Source organism: Homalodisca vitripennis, chromosome 8 (assembly GCF_021130785.1).
Source record: "Homalodisca vitripennis isolate AUS2020 chromosome 8, UT_GWSS_2.1, whole genome shotgun sequence".
Classification (NCBI taxonomy): Eukaryota; Metazoa; Arthropoda; class Insecta; order Hemiptera; family Cicadellidae; genus Homalodisca; species Homalodisca vitripennis.
The window spans coordinates 113,145,115-113,157,653 of NC_060214.1; the positions used below are offsets into that span (position 1 = coordinate 113,145,115).

General features: G+C 37.7%; 2 protein-coding genes across 2 annotated transcripts in view; one reads left to right on the top strand and one right to left on the bottom strand.

Moving 5' to 3' along the window:
- Positions 1-8,164, bottom strand: part of LOC124367917 (ankyrin repeat domain-containing protein 29) — a 90,354-nt gene extending 82,190 nt beyond the window's left edge. The window contains exon 1 of the mRNA XM_046825122.1: positions 8,017-8,164. The gene's annotated coding sequence lies outside the window, so the exon portion shown is untranslated. The remainder of the gene's footprint in view (positions 1-8,016) is intronic.
- LOC124367916 overlaps positions 1-12,539 on the top strand; it is a 102,694-nt gene that overhangs the window by 4,833 nt on the left and 85,322 nt on the right. The gene's annotated exons all lie outside the window — the stretch shown is intronic.

Sequence of the window (12,539 nt, forward strand, 5' to 3'; positions counted from 1 at the left end):
ATTATTGTAGTGTTGAGGTCCGGCTGATTCCTGTAGTGCTGAGGTCCGTCCGATTCCTGTAGTGCTGTGATCCGGGAAATTATTGTAGTGCTGAGGTCCGGCTGATTCCTGTAGTACCTTGGTCGGGCGGTGTTGTAGTGGTCAGGTCCGACCGATTCTTGTAGTGCTGTGATCCGGGCGATTATTGTAGTGTTGAGGTCCGGGCGATTATTGTAGTGTTGATGTCCGGGCGATTATTGAAGTGTTGAGGTCCGGGTGATTATTGAAGTGCTGGTCGGGCGATTATTGTAGTGTTGAGGTCCGGGCGATTATTGTAGTGCTGAGGTCCGGGCGATTATTGTAGTGCTGAGGTCGGGGCGATTATTGCAGTGCTGAGGTCCGGCTGATTCCTGTAGTGCTGAGGTCCGTCCGATTCCTGTAGTGCTGTGATCCGGGAAATTATTGTAGTGCTGAGGTCCGGCTGATTCCTGTAGTACTTTGGTCGGGCGGTGTTGTAGTGGTCAGGTCCGACCGATTCCTGTAGTGCTGTGATCCGGGCGATTATTGTAGTGCTAAGGTCCGGCTGATTCCTGTAGTGCTATGGTCGGGCGGTGTTGTAGTGCTGAGGTCCGACCGATTCCTGTAGTGCTGTGATCCGGGCGATTATTGTAGTGCTAAGGTCCGGCTGATTCCTGTAGTGCTATGGTCTGGCGGTGTTGTAGTGCTCAGGTCCGACCGATTCATGTAGTGCTATGATCCGGGCGATTATTGCTGTGCTTAGGTCCGGCTGATTCCTGTAGTGCTGAGGTCCGTCCGATTCCTGTAGTGCTGAGGTCCGTCCGATTCCTGTAGTGCTGAGGTCCGTCCGATTCCTGTAGTGCTGTGATCCGGGAAATTATTGTAGTGCTGAGGTCCGGCTGATTCCTGTAGTGCTGAGGTCCGTCCGATTCCTGTAGTGCTGAGGTCCGACCGATTCCTGTTCCGATTCCTGTAGTGCTATGATCCGGGCGATTATTGCTGTGCTTAGGTCCGGCTGATTCCTGTAGTGCTGAGGTCCGTCCGATTCCTGTAGTGCTGAGGTCCGACCGATTCCTGTAGTGCTGAGGTCCGTCCGATTCCTGTAGTTCTGTGATCCGGGAAATTATTGTAGTGCTGAGGTCCGGCTGATTCCTGTAGTGCTTTGGTCCGGGCGGTGTTGTAGTGGTCAGGTCCGACCGATTCCTGTAGTGCTGTGATCCGGGCGATTATTGTAGTGCTGAGGTCCGGCTGATTCCTGTAGTGCTATGGTCCGGCGGTGTTGTAGTGCTGAGGTCCGACCGATTCCTGTAGTGCTGTGATCCGGGCGATTATTGTAGTGCTGAGGTCCGGCTGATTCCTGTAGTGCTATGGTCGGGCGGTGTTGTAGTGCTCAGGTCCGACCGATTCATGTAGTGCTATGATCCGGGCGATTATTGCTGTGCTTAGGTCCGGCTGATTCCTGTAGTGCTGAGGTCGGGCGGTGTTGTAGTGCTGAGGTCCGACCGATTCCTGTAGTGCTGTGATCCGGGCGATTATTGTAGTGCTGAGGTCCGGCTGATTCCTGTAGTGCTATGGTCCGGCGGTGTTGTAGTGCTCAGGTCCGACCGATTCATGTAGTGCTATGATCCGGACGATTATTGCTGTGCTTAGGTCCGGCTGATTCCTGTAGTGCTGAGGTCGGGCGGTGTTGTAGTGCCGAGGTCCGACCGATTCCTATAGAGCTGTGATCCGGGCGATTAGTGCAGTGCTTAGGCCCGGCTGATTCCTGTAGTGCTGAGGTCGGGCGGTGTTGTAGTGCCGAGGTCCGACCGATTCCTATAGAGCTGTGATCCGGGCGATTAGTGCAGTGCTTAGGTCCGGCTGATTCCTGTAGTGCTGAGGTCGGGCGGTGTTGTAGTGCTGAGGTCCGACCGATTCCTATAGAGCTGTGATCCGGGCGATTAGTGCAGTGCTGAGGTCCGGCTGATTCCTGTAGTGCTGAGGTCGGGCGGTGTTGTAGTGCCGAGGTCCGACCGATTCCTGTAGTGCTGTGATCCGGGCGATTATTGCAGTGCTTAGGTCCGGCTGATTCCTGTAGTGCTGAGGTCGGGCGGTGTTGTAGTGCTGAGGTCCGACCGATTCGTATAGTGCTGTGATCCGGGCGATTATTGCAGTGCTGAGGTCTGGCTGATTCCTGCAGTGCTGAGGTCTGGCTGATTATTGTAGTGCTGAGGCCCGGCTGATTCCTGTAGTGCTGAGGTCCGACCGATTCCTGTAGTGCTGTGATCCGGGCGATTATTGCAGTGCTGAGGTCTGGCTGATTCCTGCATTGCTGAGGTCTGGCTGATTATTGTAGTGCTGAGGTCCGGCTGATTCCTGTAGTGCTGAGGTCCGACCGATTCCTGTAGTGCTGTGATCCGGGCGATTATTGCAGTGCAGAGGTCTGGCTGATTCCTGCAGTGCTGAGGTCTGGCTGATTATTGTAGTGCTGAGGTCCGGCTGATTCCTGTAGTTCTATGGTCGGGCAGTGTTGTAGTGCTGAGCTCCGACCGATCCTGTAGTGCTAAGGGCCGGGCGAGTATTGCAGTGCTGAGGTCCGACCGATTCCTGTAGTGCTGTGATCCGAGCGATAATTGTACTGCTGAGATCGGGCTATTATTGTAGTGTTGAGGTCTAGGCGAGTATTGTAGTGTTGAGGTCTGGCGATTATTATAGTGCTGAGGTTCGGGCTGAGGTCTGGGTAATGATTGTGGTGTAATCTTATGCACTAAAATAGTTGTAATGTTTGACCTAAATATATAAAAAGGCAGGTTTTCATACTCAGATCACCGTATTATAATTGCTTCGTAATGTACGAGTAGGCAGTTCACGCTATCCGTTGTTTAAGTAAGCCTAAGTAATGGTATACCGACAGTGTTAGTGTAATGGGGTGGAATGATAGTTGCCCCGTCATTAAACCCCACGCCCTCCCCCTGCCCACTCCTAATGGTGACCCCAAGCTGCAGGGTACATTCCACCCCAGGACCCCAATTAATAACTAGGGATGATGGGTTTTTTGCCCTGAGGCATGCAGCTGCACCTCTTCAGGCGGTTATATCCACTCTCTGTGAAATCGGTCGGATGGTTATTTATTACTGACGTCACAGGGTGGCCGTTGTTGCTGACCGTCCTGTCCAAATTAGATCTACAAGTCTCTTGGGACACTTTGGTAAGCGATCATGTCGGTGTCTTCACAAATATAAGCGCATAAAACAAATTAAGTTCTTCCTTCTCATTCTTTTGGTGAGCTCTACTCTTCCGTGCTTTATTAATATACAGGGTGTTCCAAAGTTTATGCACACTGAAGGCGTCTAGGATCAGCAAAGATTAAATGGACATAATTGTGCATAATAATAAGACCGACAAAATATGTGGAAGATAATCATCGGTATCGTCGTCCACTATCGGGTTGTAGTCAAATTCTTCAAACTGTCACAGTTCTCTTATTAATACCTACAATAGAACCTTTTTTACATGAAATTCCTTATATTTTTTAAAGATTTTAATTTAAAAGAATTCACAACCAGCAAGTAAGTCAGGGTTCGATTCAATTTTTTACTCAATCAGAAGGAAGTAGAATTTTACTAACTTTCAATTAAACACCATATATTATGTTATACTTCCCTCGAGAGTTTCGTCAAATAATTAATTGAATCCCGTATTTTGTTCGGTTGTCTGAAGGGAATTGTTATTCTGCTATTCGGATGGTTGGTCAACCTGACTGATATTTTACTGCACATAGCGTTGGAATCAGCTGTTTAAAACACCCGGTAGAATAAATAGTGTTCACAGCGTGGCATCGTATTTTCGTCAAGTTCGAAATATTAAAGCACGGGTCTTTTCTAATATGTCCCCGCATTCACAAAGATCGTATAGTTAAAGCGGTTAATTCATTGTCAATTGAAAAGCGGGAAATCCTGAAACTCTGGTTGGTCACTTTTAACCGACGAATCACAAGTTTGGCCACCCCCTACCTGTATAGGGTGCGTTTTCCACTCGTATTATCTTATCAGTGATAAACGCGCGCCGCTTGATCTGGGATTGGACTTCGCAAGCTCGAGTTAATTTTTTTCCTAAAAGAGCAAGCAGCGCGAAGCTGCGCAGCAGGCAAGTATCGCGTGATCTAACCCATTCTGAAAATTTGGTTGATCCTACAACAGGAGCACACACACAGAGAATCGAATCGCTCTGGGCGTCGGCAAAACGGCGTAATAGGAACGAATGCGGTACAAGTCGCAACTTGCTAGACTCATACTTGTGTGAGTTTCTGTGGAAACATCGCCACCAACACACAGATTTGTTCGAACAAACCCTGGAGGACATTAAAGCGTTCTGGCCACCAGAATAGTATATTATTTTAAACATCTTTCATTACTAATTTGTGTTTTTTCGTACAAATTAATACACTCGTTTTTCAATTGTTTTTACAAATTATTGTCAAAAACCTTAACCTAACCTCAATTACCTTTAGAAATTACATTTGCAGCTCTAGTAACGTAATCTAACTTATAGAAATTAAAATAGAGAATGCGGGGACATACTAGAAAAGACCCTAAAGCACTATTCAGCCATATTTAATTATCTGACCACCATACGCGCGGTGGTATCTATTAAATAGGCTAATTTCGACGGTATTTTTGATGTAAAGAGATGATTTTTGAGACATTACAAGCCTCCGTGGAAATTCACTTATTTTTTCAATAATAAAAAAATATATTTGTCAATTTAAAAAAAAAAAAACCAGAGTTTCCAAGTAGTGTGGGTCAATTTCCTTTTTTTTGGGACACCCTGTAAGTTAATTTATGATAACTCCAAGCAAAAACTTATTAGTCTCCCCCTAAAATTAACCGGTTTTAAGCTACGGGTGCTCAAATAGCAGTATATAAACATTTAATTTTTGACATTTTAAAGTTGCCATGAAATAAAATGGTTTAATCAATGATAGATAGTCTATTAGTTAAAATCTTAGGGTTGAATTTGTGTAACAGGGTGAAATAATAAAATAATTAGTTAACCCAAGATTATGGCCTAGTTTTCATTATTTGACCAACCCCTCACAATGGGTCTTTAATTTAAGTCCACTGTATTCCTAAATGTTTATATATATATATATATATATATATATATATATATATATATATATATATATTAAAAATAATAAGTCTCAGTAGTGTACTTATACGTTTACCAGAATCGCGATCCGCCATATTGAATTTCCGTTTTACATTAACACAACATCCCACAATAAATGCAAGTATTAAAATAAACTTTCTATCTGAAAAATTATCATAATATTTTAGTTGTTCTGTAAATAGTGAAATTGACCGTCATATTTAAAAACGGTGGTCATTTTGAAAATTAGTAAAATACATAGTTTTAGTATTGAGAACTTAGGTAAAGTTTCTTCATAAACTTTGCTCTATCTCTGCAGGATTAAAATATGAGGGTCACAAGATAATAACCATGTATATTCAGATTTTTTAAATATTTATAATATATTGTATCTTGCATTCCAAAATTGCTTTATGCCAGTTTAAATTAAAAATATTAGTTGGATAACATATAACAAATATCTTTAGATTAAATAGTAATTAACTTTGCATCTGGAAAATAAGCAATATTGACTGAAATGTTACCCTATTAATCTTTAGTAGGACTATTTACGTAAGATAAATAAATTAAAAATAAATAAAAAAATAAATAAATAAATTAAAAAAAAATTTGATAAATGATTAAATCAAATCAAATCAAAAAATTGATGGTGTTTTTTTTTATTTGAAATGATAAATTTGATTTATCATTTCAAATTTTGAAATGATAATCTCATTTATGGGTGCCAAAGAAACATTTATTCAAAAAACACCAAAGACTAAAATTTAAAAAAAAACTTATTTTACAAAACCATGCGATTTTCAGTTAAAATCAAGTCATTTATAAACTCACTCAACAAATTCATAAAGGAAGATTTCGAGGAATATAGTCATTAACAACATTGGTTCCCACATGTCACAAAATTTTCAAGAGCATCCCAAATTTGAATTGGAAGTAAGGATCGATTCATCCTTTCGGTCTTTTGAGTCTTCTTCAAGGTGAACCTCATAGAAAATAAAAAATTATTTTTTAGGTATATTGTGTTAATTAAGCAGCAGTTACATGCTAGTACTCAATGTATATTAAAACAAATAATTTTTAGAAAAAAAAATTGGATTTAGGAGAATTGTCAACCAGCTCATTAAAAAAATCTTATTCAATATTAAATTGGATTCTACAAACATTGTGTCTCCTTCTACCACTTCAGCAAATCAATGCAAATATTCAAAGATGAATAACTTGTTGAGCTAATTGCTCTGTTTGGACGAAGAAAATATCTGTCTAATTAAGTCATTTTACATTTTACGTAAGACTGACTTTATAAAGATAATATTAGCATATCTATTCCGGTATAATTTATACAGCGAAGTTGTCTGCAATGGAAGTGGATTCAAATATTTAATCATTCTTGCTCTTATCTGTAGGAGGATATAAATGGAACAACAATTTCTAATTGAAGCAAGTTAACGGCAAGTTTGTTGGTCTGTTTCCTTAAGTAAACAAATGCCTCGTTTTATCTGGTAAACGGACTGTAGGTCCACGTCATAAAACTGCCGGAAGCATCATTTCTTACCTACTTCTTAAGGGGTGGACAGTAGGTCCACGGTCCCGGCTTGGGACCCACTGTCCGACTCACGGGTTTCTTTTGACGAGGGGTTGACAAGGGATCGTCGTACTCACACTGCAGCACTTGAATGGATGTTTCGAGATCTAAACTCTATATCTGCTAAATAGTTTTCAGTACACTACATAAAGACAGCTGCAAAAAGAATGAAACGAAATTATATACACAAAATAAAGTCAGGTTAGTTAAGCCATTTCTAACTTAAGAATGTCTGTAACGATTATAGTGGTCTTTGCTTTATTGGATACGTTTTCGCTCCGACTAGGAGAACAACGATTAAAATATCGTAAGAATGCACAGAAAAATCAAAAATCAAGTAAAGAGAACAAGTCATTTATATAATAATATAAGAGCCTGTTAACTTTAGTCAATTGTTCTGTGTAAACATTGTTTTATAGTAGCACAATCATAAATTACCTTACATTTAGTCGTGAAAGCATAGAGTAAGCTTGATAATAACAACACTTCTTATTTCAAACTTTTTTGCGACCACTGTTGAGCACAAGTAATACAAATATTTAGATAAGAAAACTATTTTACTATATAAAAGTTGTATTAAAAGTCTACTTTTAACAGTACACTTTAGTAAATATTGAGTATGCATGATGAGTACTGTATGCAGACATCAAAGGAATGTACTATATAACTTTTATATAGTTATAAAACTCATAGCTTATTTGACTTTAGACAGAAGTAGGCTTCTCAGAAGTTTGTATGTTCCTTGTTCGAGAAAACAAAGCAATATTAACTAGAGCTTTTTTACTAACTAAACATCAAATTTTAAAACTTTTAACGGTTAACGGTTTATTTTAAAGGGGAATAAAACTAATAGGACTAATAAAACTAAAATTAATCAGATAGTAATATAATGCTATATGGAATTCGCTAAGATATAATCCCTATTAGTAATCCACTTCATATGTGATAGCTTGAGTAAACTGTTGTTAATATTTGCTGCTTTAGCAGTACGCTGTGCGAATGTAGTGGAAGCATCACTGACCAAAATAAAGAATAAGTGCAGGTAGAAAAACTAATGCACGGCCAAGTCAGTTTTGAAAAGTAGGACAGTTAGTCCACGCCGATACCTGTGGACTAACTGTATCGGCGTACCTGCAGAAAAGTGACGTCAGCCACCCTCGTCAAACTAGGCGTGGACCTACAGTCCTACAATCGTTTTATCTAGCATACTGTTATCTTCATAGGTAGAAAATAAATCGGGGTCTTTTGCGTTATACGATCTAATTTCTTTAAACGTTTTCTACGTTTACTTAGAGTATTTAACTTACCTGAAATAGTGATTTGATGTAGTGAACAAATGTTCTGCACTATATTCTACACACACAAAAACACTATATTTCAATAAAAAACACACACACAACATAACTTAAACTTACGAACTTAACAAACGAATTCCTTAAACGTTTGGTGGCCAAAAGCCACGTCTTTGGTTTATTTGTTCGAATGCATATATCTATCTCTTTATATTGTTGCCGAAAAAGAAATTCACATAAATCGGAATCAATCGTCTCACAACAAGACACTGCGACTGCATAGGTAGACCGGAACCTGCGCCAATACCAGATAAAACCGGATTTTGCGATAAGATAAGGAACAATGAATACTGGTTGCCGCTCACTGATTACTGCTTACCTACTTTCATGTATTGATGTAATACAGGTCTAAAAAATTGTTCCTAGCATTAATGCATCACAGTAACTCTCTTATTAAACGTAGGAAACGTTTAAAGCAATTAGGTCGTATAACGCAAAATACCCATAAATCGTTTTGAGTGGCCTGTAACATATTTCTGGGAATAAATCTTATTTCAGATGGGAAGTTATCTACAATGCAACTTTCTCTATAAAATATTTAACCTCAAAATTGCTTATTGTCATTTTACAACTGACAATCCAAGGTGATAGTATACAAATTAAAACAAGACATTCCAATGAAAGGTCATTTCTAATGAATCATCCCAAATGTGCACTCACCACAACTATTGAAACGAGTAAAAGGTCCTCAGGTAGAAGCTGGAGGAAGTAGACCCGGAGATGAAAACAGGGCCGAGATAATCTCGACAGGAAATGAAAGTAATCGGAAGAAGACTCGATTTCGGCACGACTTTCTCACCTAAACCAACTGTCGAGAACCGGTTGACTTACATTCTGGGAATAGAAGTGGGATGTAATAATCTGTCGTGTATTATCTGTGATAAATTTGAAGGATCAAGGAAGTATGAACCGTCATCACATTACTCCAATTTAGATGATTACTTGTTTGCGGGCAAAGATTCCGTGTCCGAGCCGGAAATTCGAACCCGGAACCCTGGGGGACATGACACGCGGACCACTTTGCTACCTGAGCGATAGCAACGGCAGCTAATCAGTACTACAAGATAGTACCATATTGTCTCAAAGGTAATTCCGTCGGGTTCCTCAATATAGACGGATACCAAATGCATCTTTTTCATCAAAGATAGAGGAACCATTTTCCTTTCAAGATTCTTGGACGTTAATTTCGTACTCGTCACAAGTACTGTACATCACGGGGAAATGGCAATCACCGGAGGAGCGGGCGAGACCCTAGTTGTAGCCTTGAACGTGCTAACATTGGTCGGCCGCCAACGCAACGCTCACGGCCGTGAAATCTTTCATGAATGTAGAGGGGCCGGGTGGAGAGGGAGATTCATGAAAGGACTTGATTATGCGCGAGTTCTGCATTCTTGGGACTAGCGCAAGGTTCCATCTTTGGTCCCTCGCTGTTCCGTAACCGCTCTTGTTCTTGCGGCCGGCCCTGAAATACAGAATGGACATGCAATAAAATTGCGAAGAGTAAGGTGGTGGAATTTTCTCAAAAAGGAGTATCTTTAGGACTACGCATTCAACCAATCTCGATTATCTACCTTACCAAAAATATATTATCACTCATGAAACTTCATCAACTACGTAAATTCCACATTCTTTCTATTCTACATTTCATTTAATTTCAACTAAATTTATTCATAGAAGACATTAAAAATTTATAACAAGCCCCATCCATGCACTACAAAATGTGCCTGCGGGGAAAAATAAATATTATTATTACAATAATCAATATTACAAATATTAGCAGCCGGTGTACATGTCCACTCTGTCCTTATGTTTGGTGTCAACATCTCAAACACTAAGAATTTTACTAAAATACAGACAAAAATATCTACTTTGATGTACATATAAATATATATATATATATATATATATATATATATATATATATATATATACTTATACATATACATTACAATAATCATCTACTTTAACATTTACTATAATTTATGTTTGTATAAAAACATACCATCTACTGGTATATAATTTTACTACAGCAAATAGAATTTGCATACAATCAATTTGAATATGCAAATGTATAAGAAATGATTATTTATAAAATAAAGAATTGGAATTAGTAATAGTGAAATAAATTAGCAATTATAACAGAAAAATAACACTTTCAAGTACTTTAACAATTACGACAAAAATTACAACGATAACAGGTCAATTTAACCAATTATATTACAGGGATATCATAAAATTAAACAAACAATAAACTTTCAAAAAGATCACAACATTTAATTATCAAACAAAAATACCCTGTTTATCTGTCCGATAATTTCAACTTTATCTCTGATTTTAGTGAACGACTTATAAGGAGGTGAGCCACATTACTATCAATTCCAATTCATCGTTCAACAATTTTAAATAGGTCCTTTACTGTTCAGGCTTGCCACCTTTGGAACGCTCTCCCCGATAATATCAGATGTATTGAGGACCGTGCTCGTTTCGGGCCGTGGGTTAGGGGCTTGCTGCTGGGGGGCCTGTGGGGGTGACGGGTGGTACTGCTTGTTGCGGTCATGTGGTCAATCGGTGTGTTAGAGTGATTGAATGTTTCTTGCTTCTTGCTCTTCATTTTTTATTATCTTTTATTTATCATAAAATGTAAAAATGTTTTCTTTTGTATTTTAAGTATTCATTTAAATATATACTACATTTTTACTTTAAGATCATTTAATTTTGTATAAGTTAAGCATTTTTGTTTTTCTATTCATAATAAGTTAATAATTTACCACAATTGTATAAAACTATTGTAAATTTACTGTATATAAGATGAGGTTGAGTGGTAGAGAGGGCTTAATAGCCCCAACTCTGCCTCTTTAATAAAGACATTTTTCATTCATTCATTATGTTTAAATGTTGTGTTACACACATATGAAATCAATACTGTATGCAATAATAATGCTGGAAATTTTTAATGTTCAATAACAAATACACATATTGTAGCAAACACAAACAATTTTTGAGCAACATTTATCAATGTCTACTTAAACATCACCCTCTAAGGGTTTCGATAAAATATTTTCTTTGAATATTGTGTTGTTTAGAACATTATCATTAAAAGGTTCAGTAATAGTTTGGACTGTATACTCTGTCTGGAAAGACGTGGCTCTGGTGGATTATTGAGCCCACCGCTCACTAAAGTCACTCTTGACACAACTAGTCGCCATTGCTATGAGTCAACAACTGTACCATTGCATACAAAAACAACGTTTTATTTTTAAAACTTTTTCGAAATAGCACTTTATTACCTTTAGTAAATAAAAATGAATCCAATCATGGTGTAAACGTGATATATTAATTTAGCGGATTAGTAATTTTAAGGGCCGTCTGTAGTATAAATGTCCTTGGGTCTTTCTAATTTTGATCTTCATGCAAGTTTGACACCCCTATTTTAGATATTGTTATTTGGCAGGTGCCTCACTTCAAAGATATACAGGGTACCCCATAATTAATGACCAAGGCATACTACAGGTGAAAACAAACAAATTTCGTCATATAATGTCTATAAAGGAATATTCCTGTCCTGCTTAGTGTTTTTTAGAAAATTATTTGTACCTACGAAATGGGTTGAGATACCAAGTTTAAACTGCAAAAGTGTAATGATCTTATTAGTGTGCATCTAATATAACAATTTGAAAATAATATCATTTACAGAAACAAAATTGTGGTCATTTAAAAATATCAAAGCGTAATAACTTTAAAACGAGTGATTTTTATTAAAAAATAATAAGAATGATGAAAAATTGCCTTTTTAATACGAACATTTTGGTACTATGTTGAATATTCTATTATAGTTAAAGAACTTCAACATATTACCATACGTTTGTATTAAAAGGGCCATTTTTATAATTCTTATTATTTTTTTATAATATCGCTTGTCTTAAAGTTATTATTAGGCTTTGAACATTTTTAATGGAAACCATTTTCTTGCTGTGAATATGATTTTCAAACTTTTATCTAAGATGTACACCAAGAACATCATTATGCTTTCAATTTCAAGTTGATATCTACAACCATTTTTTCGGTACAAATAATTTTCTAAAAAACACATACAGTCAGACTGACAAAACACTAAATAGGATAACAGGATATGCCTTTAAATTATATGATGAAATTTGTTTGTTTTCACCTGTTTTATACCTGGGTAAAGTTTTGGTCATTAGTTAGGGACACCTTTATAATTAATATGCATCCAAATACTATTTGTTTGGTGTTTTTATAGATTGTATAGGCTACTTTTTGAATATTTAGAAAATGAAGTAAAACAATTTAGATCCTTTCCTGAATAACCCATAAAAAAAAAAAAAAAAAAAAAAAAAACAGTAGCAGTCGTGGGACTGCCGATAGAAGTGAAAACGGAACTATTAAGTTGAGAGTAATTAAAACTATATGCAAAAAATTATATGAAATGTTTTATGTTTTATTTATTAGTTACTTAT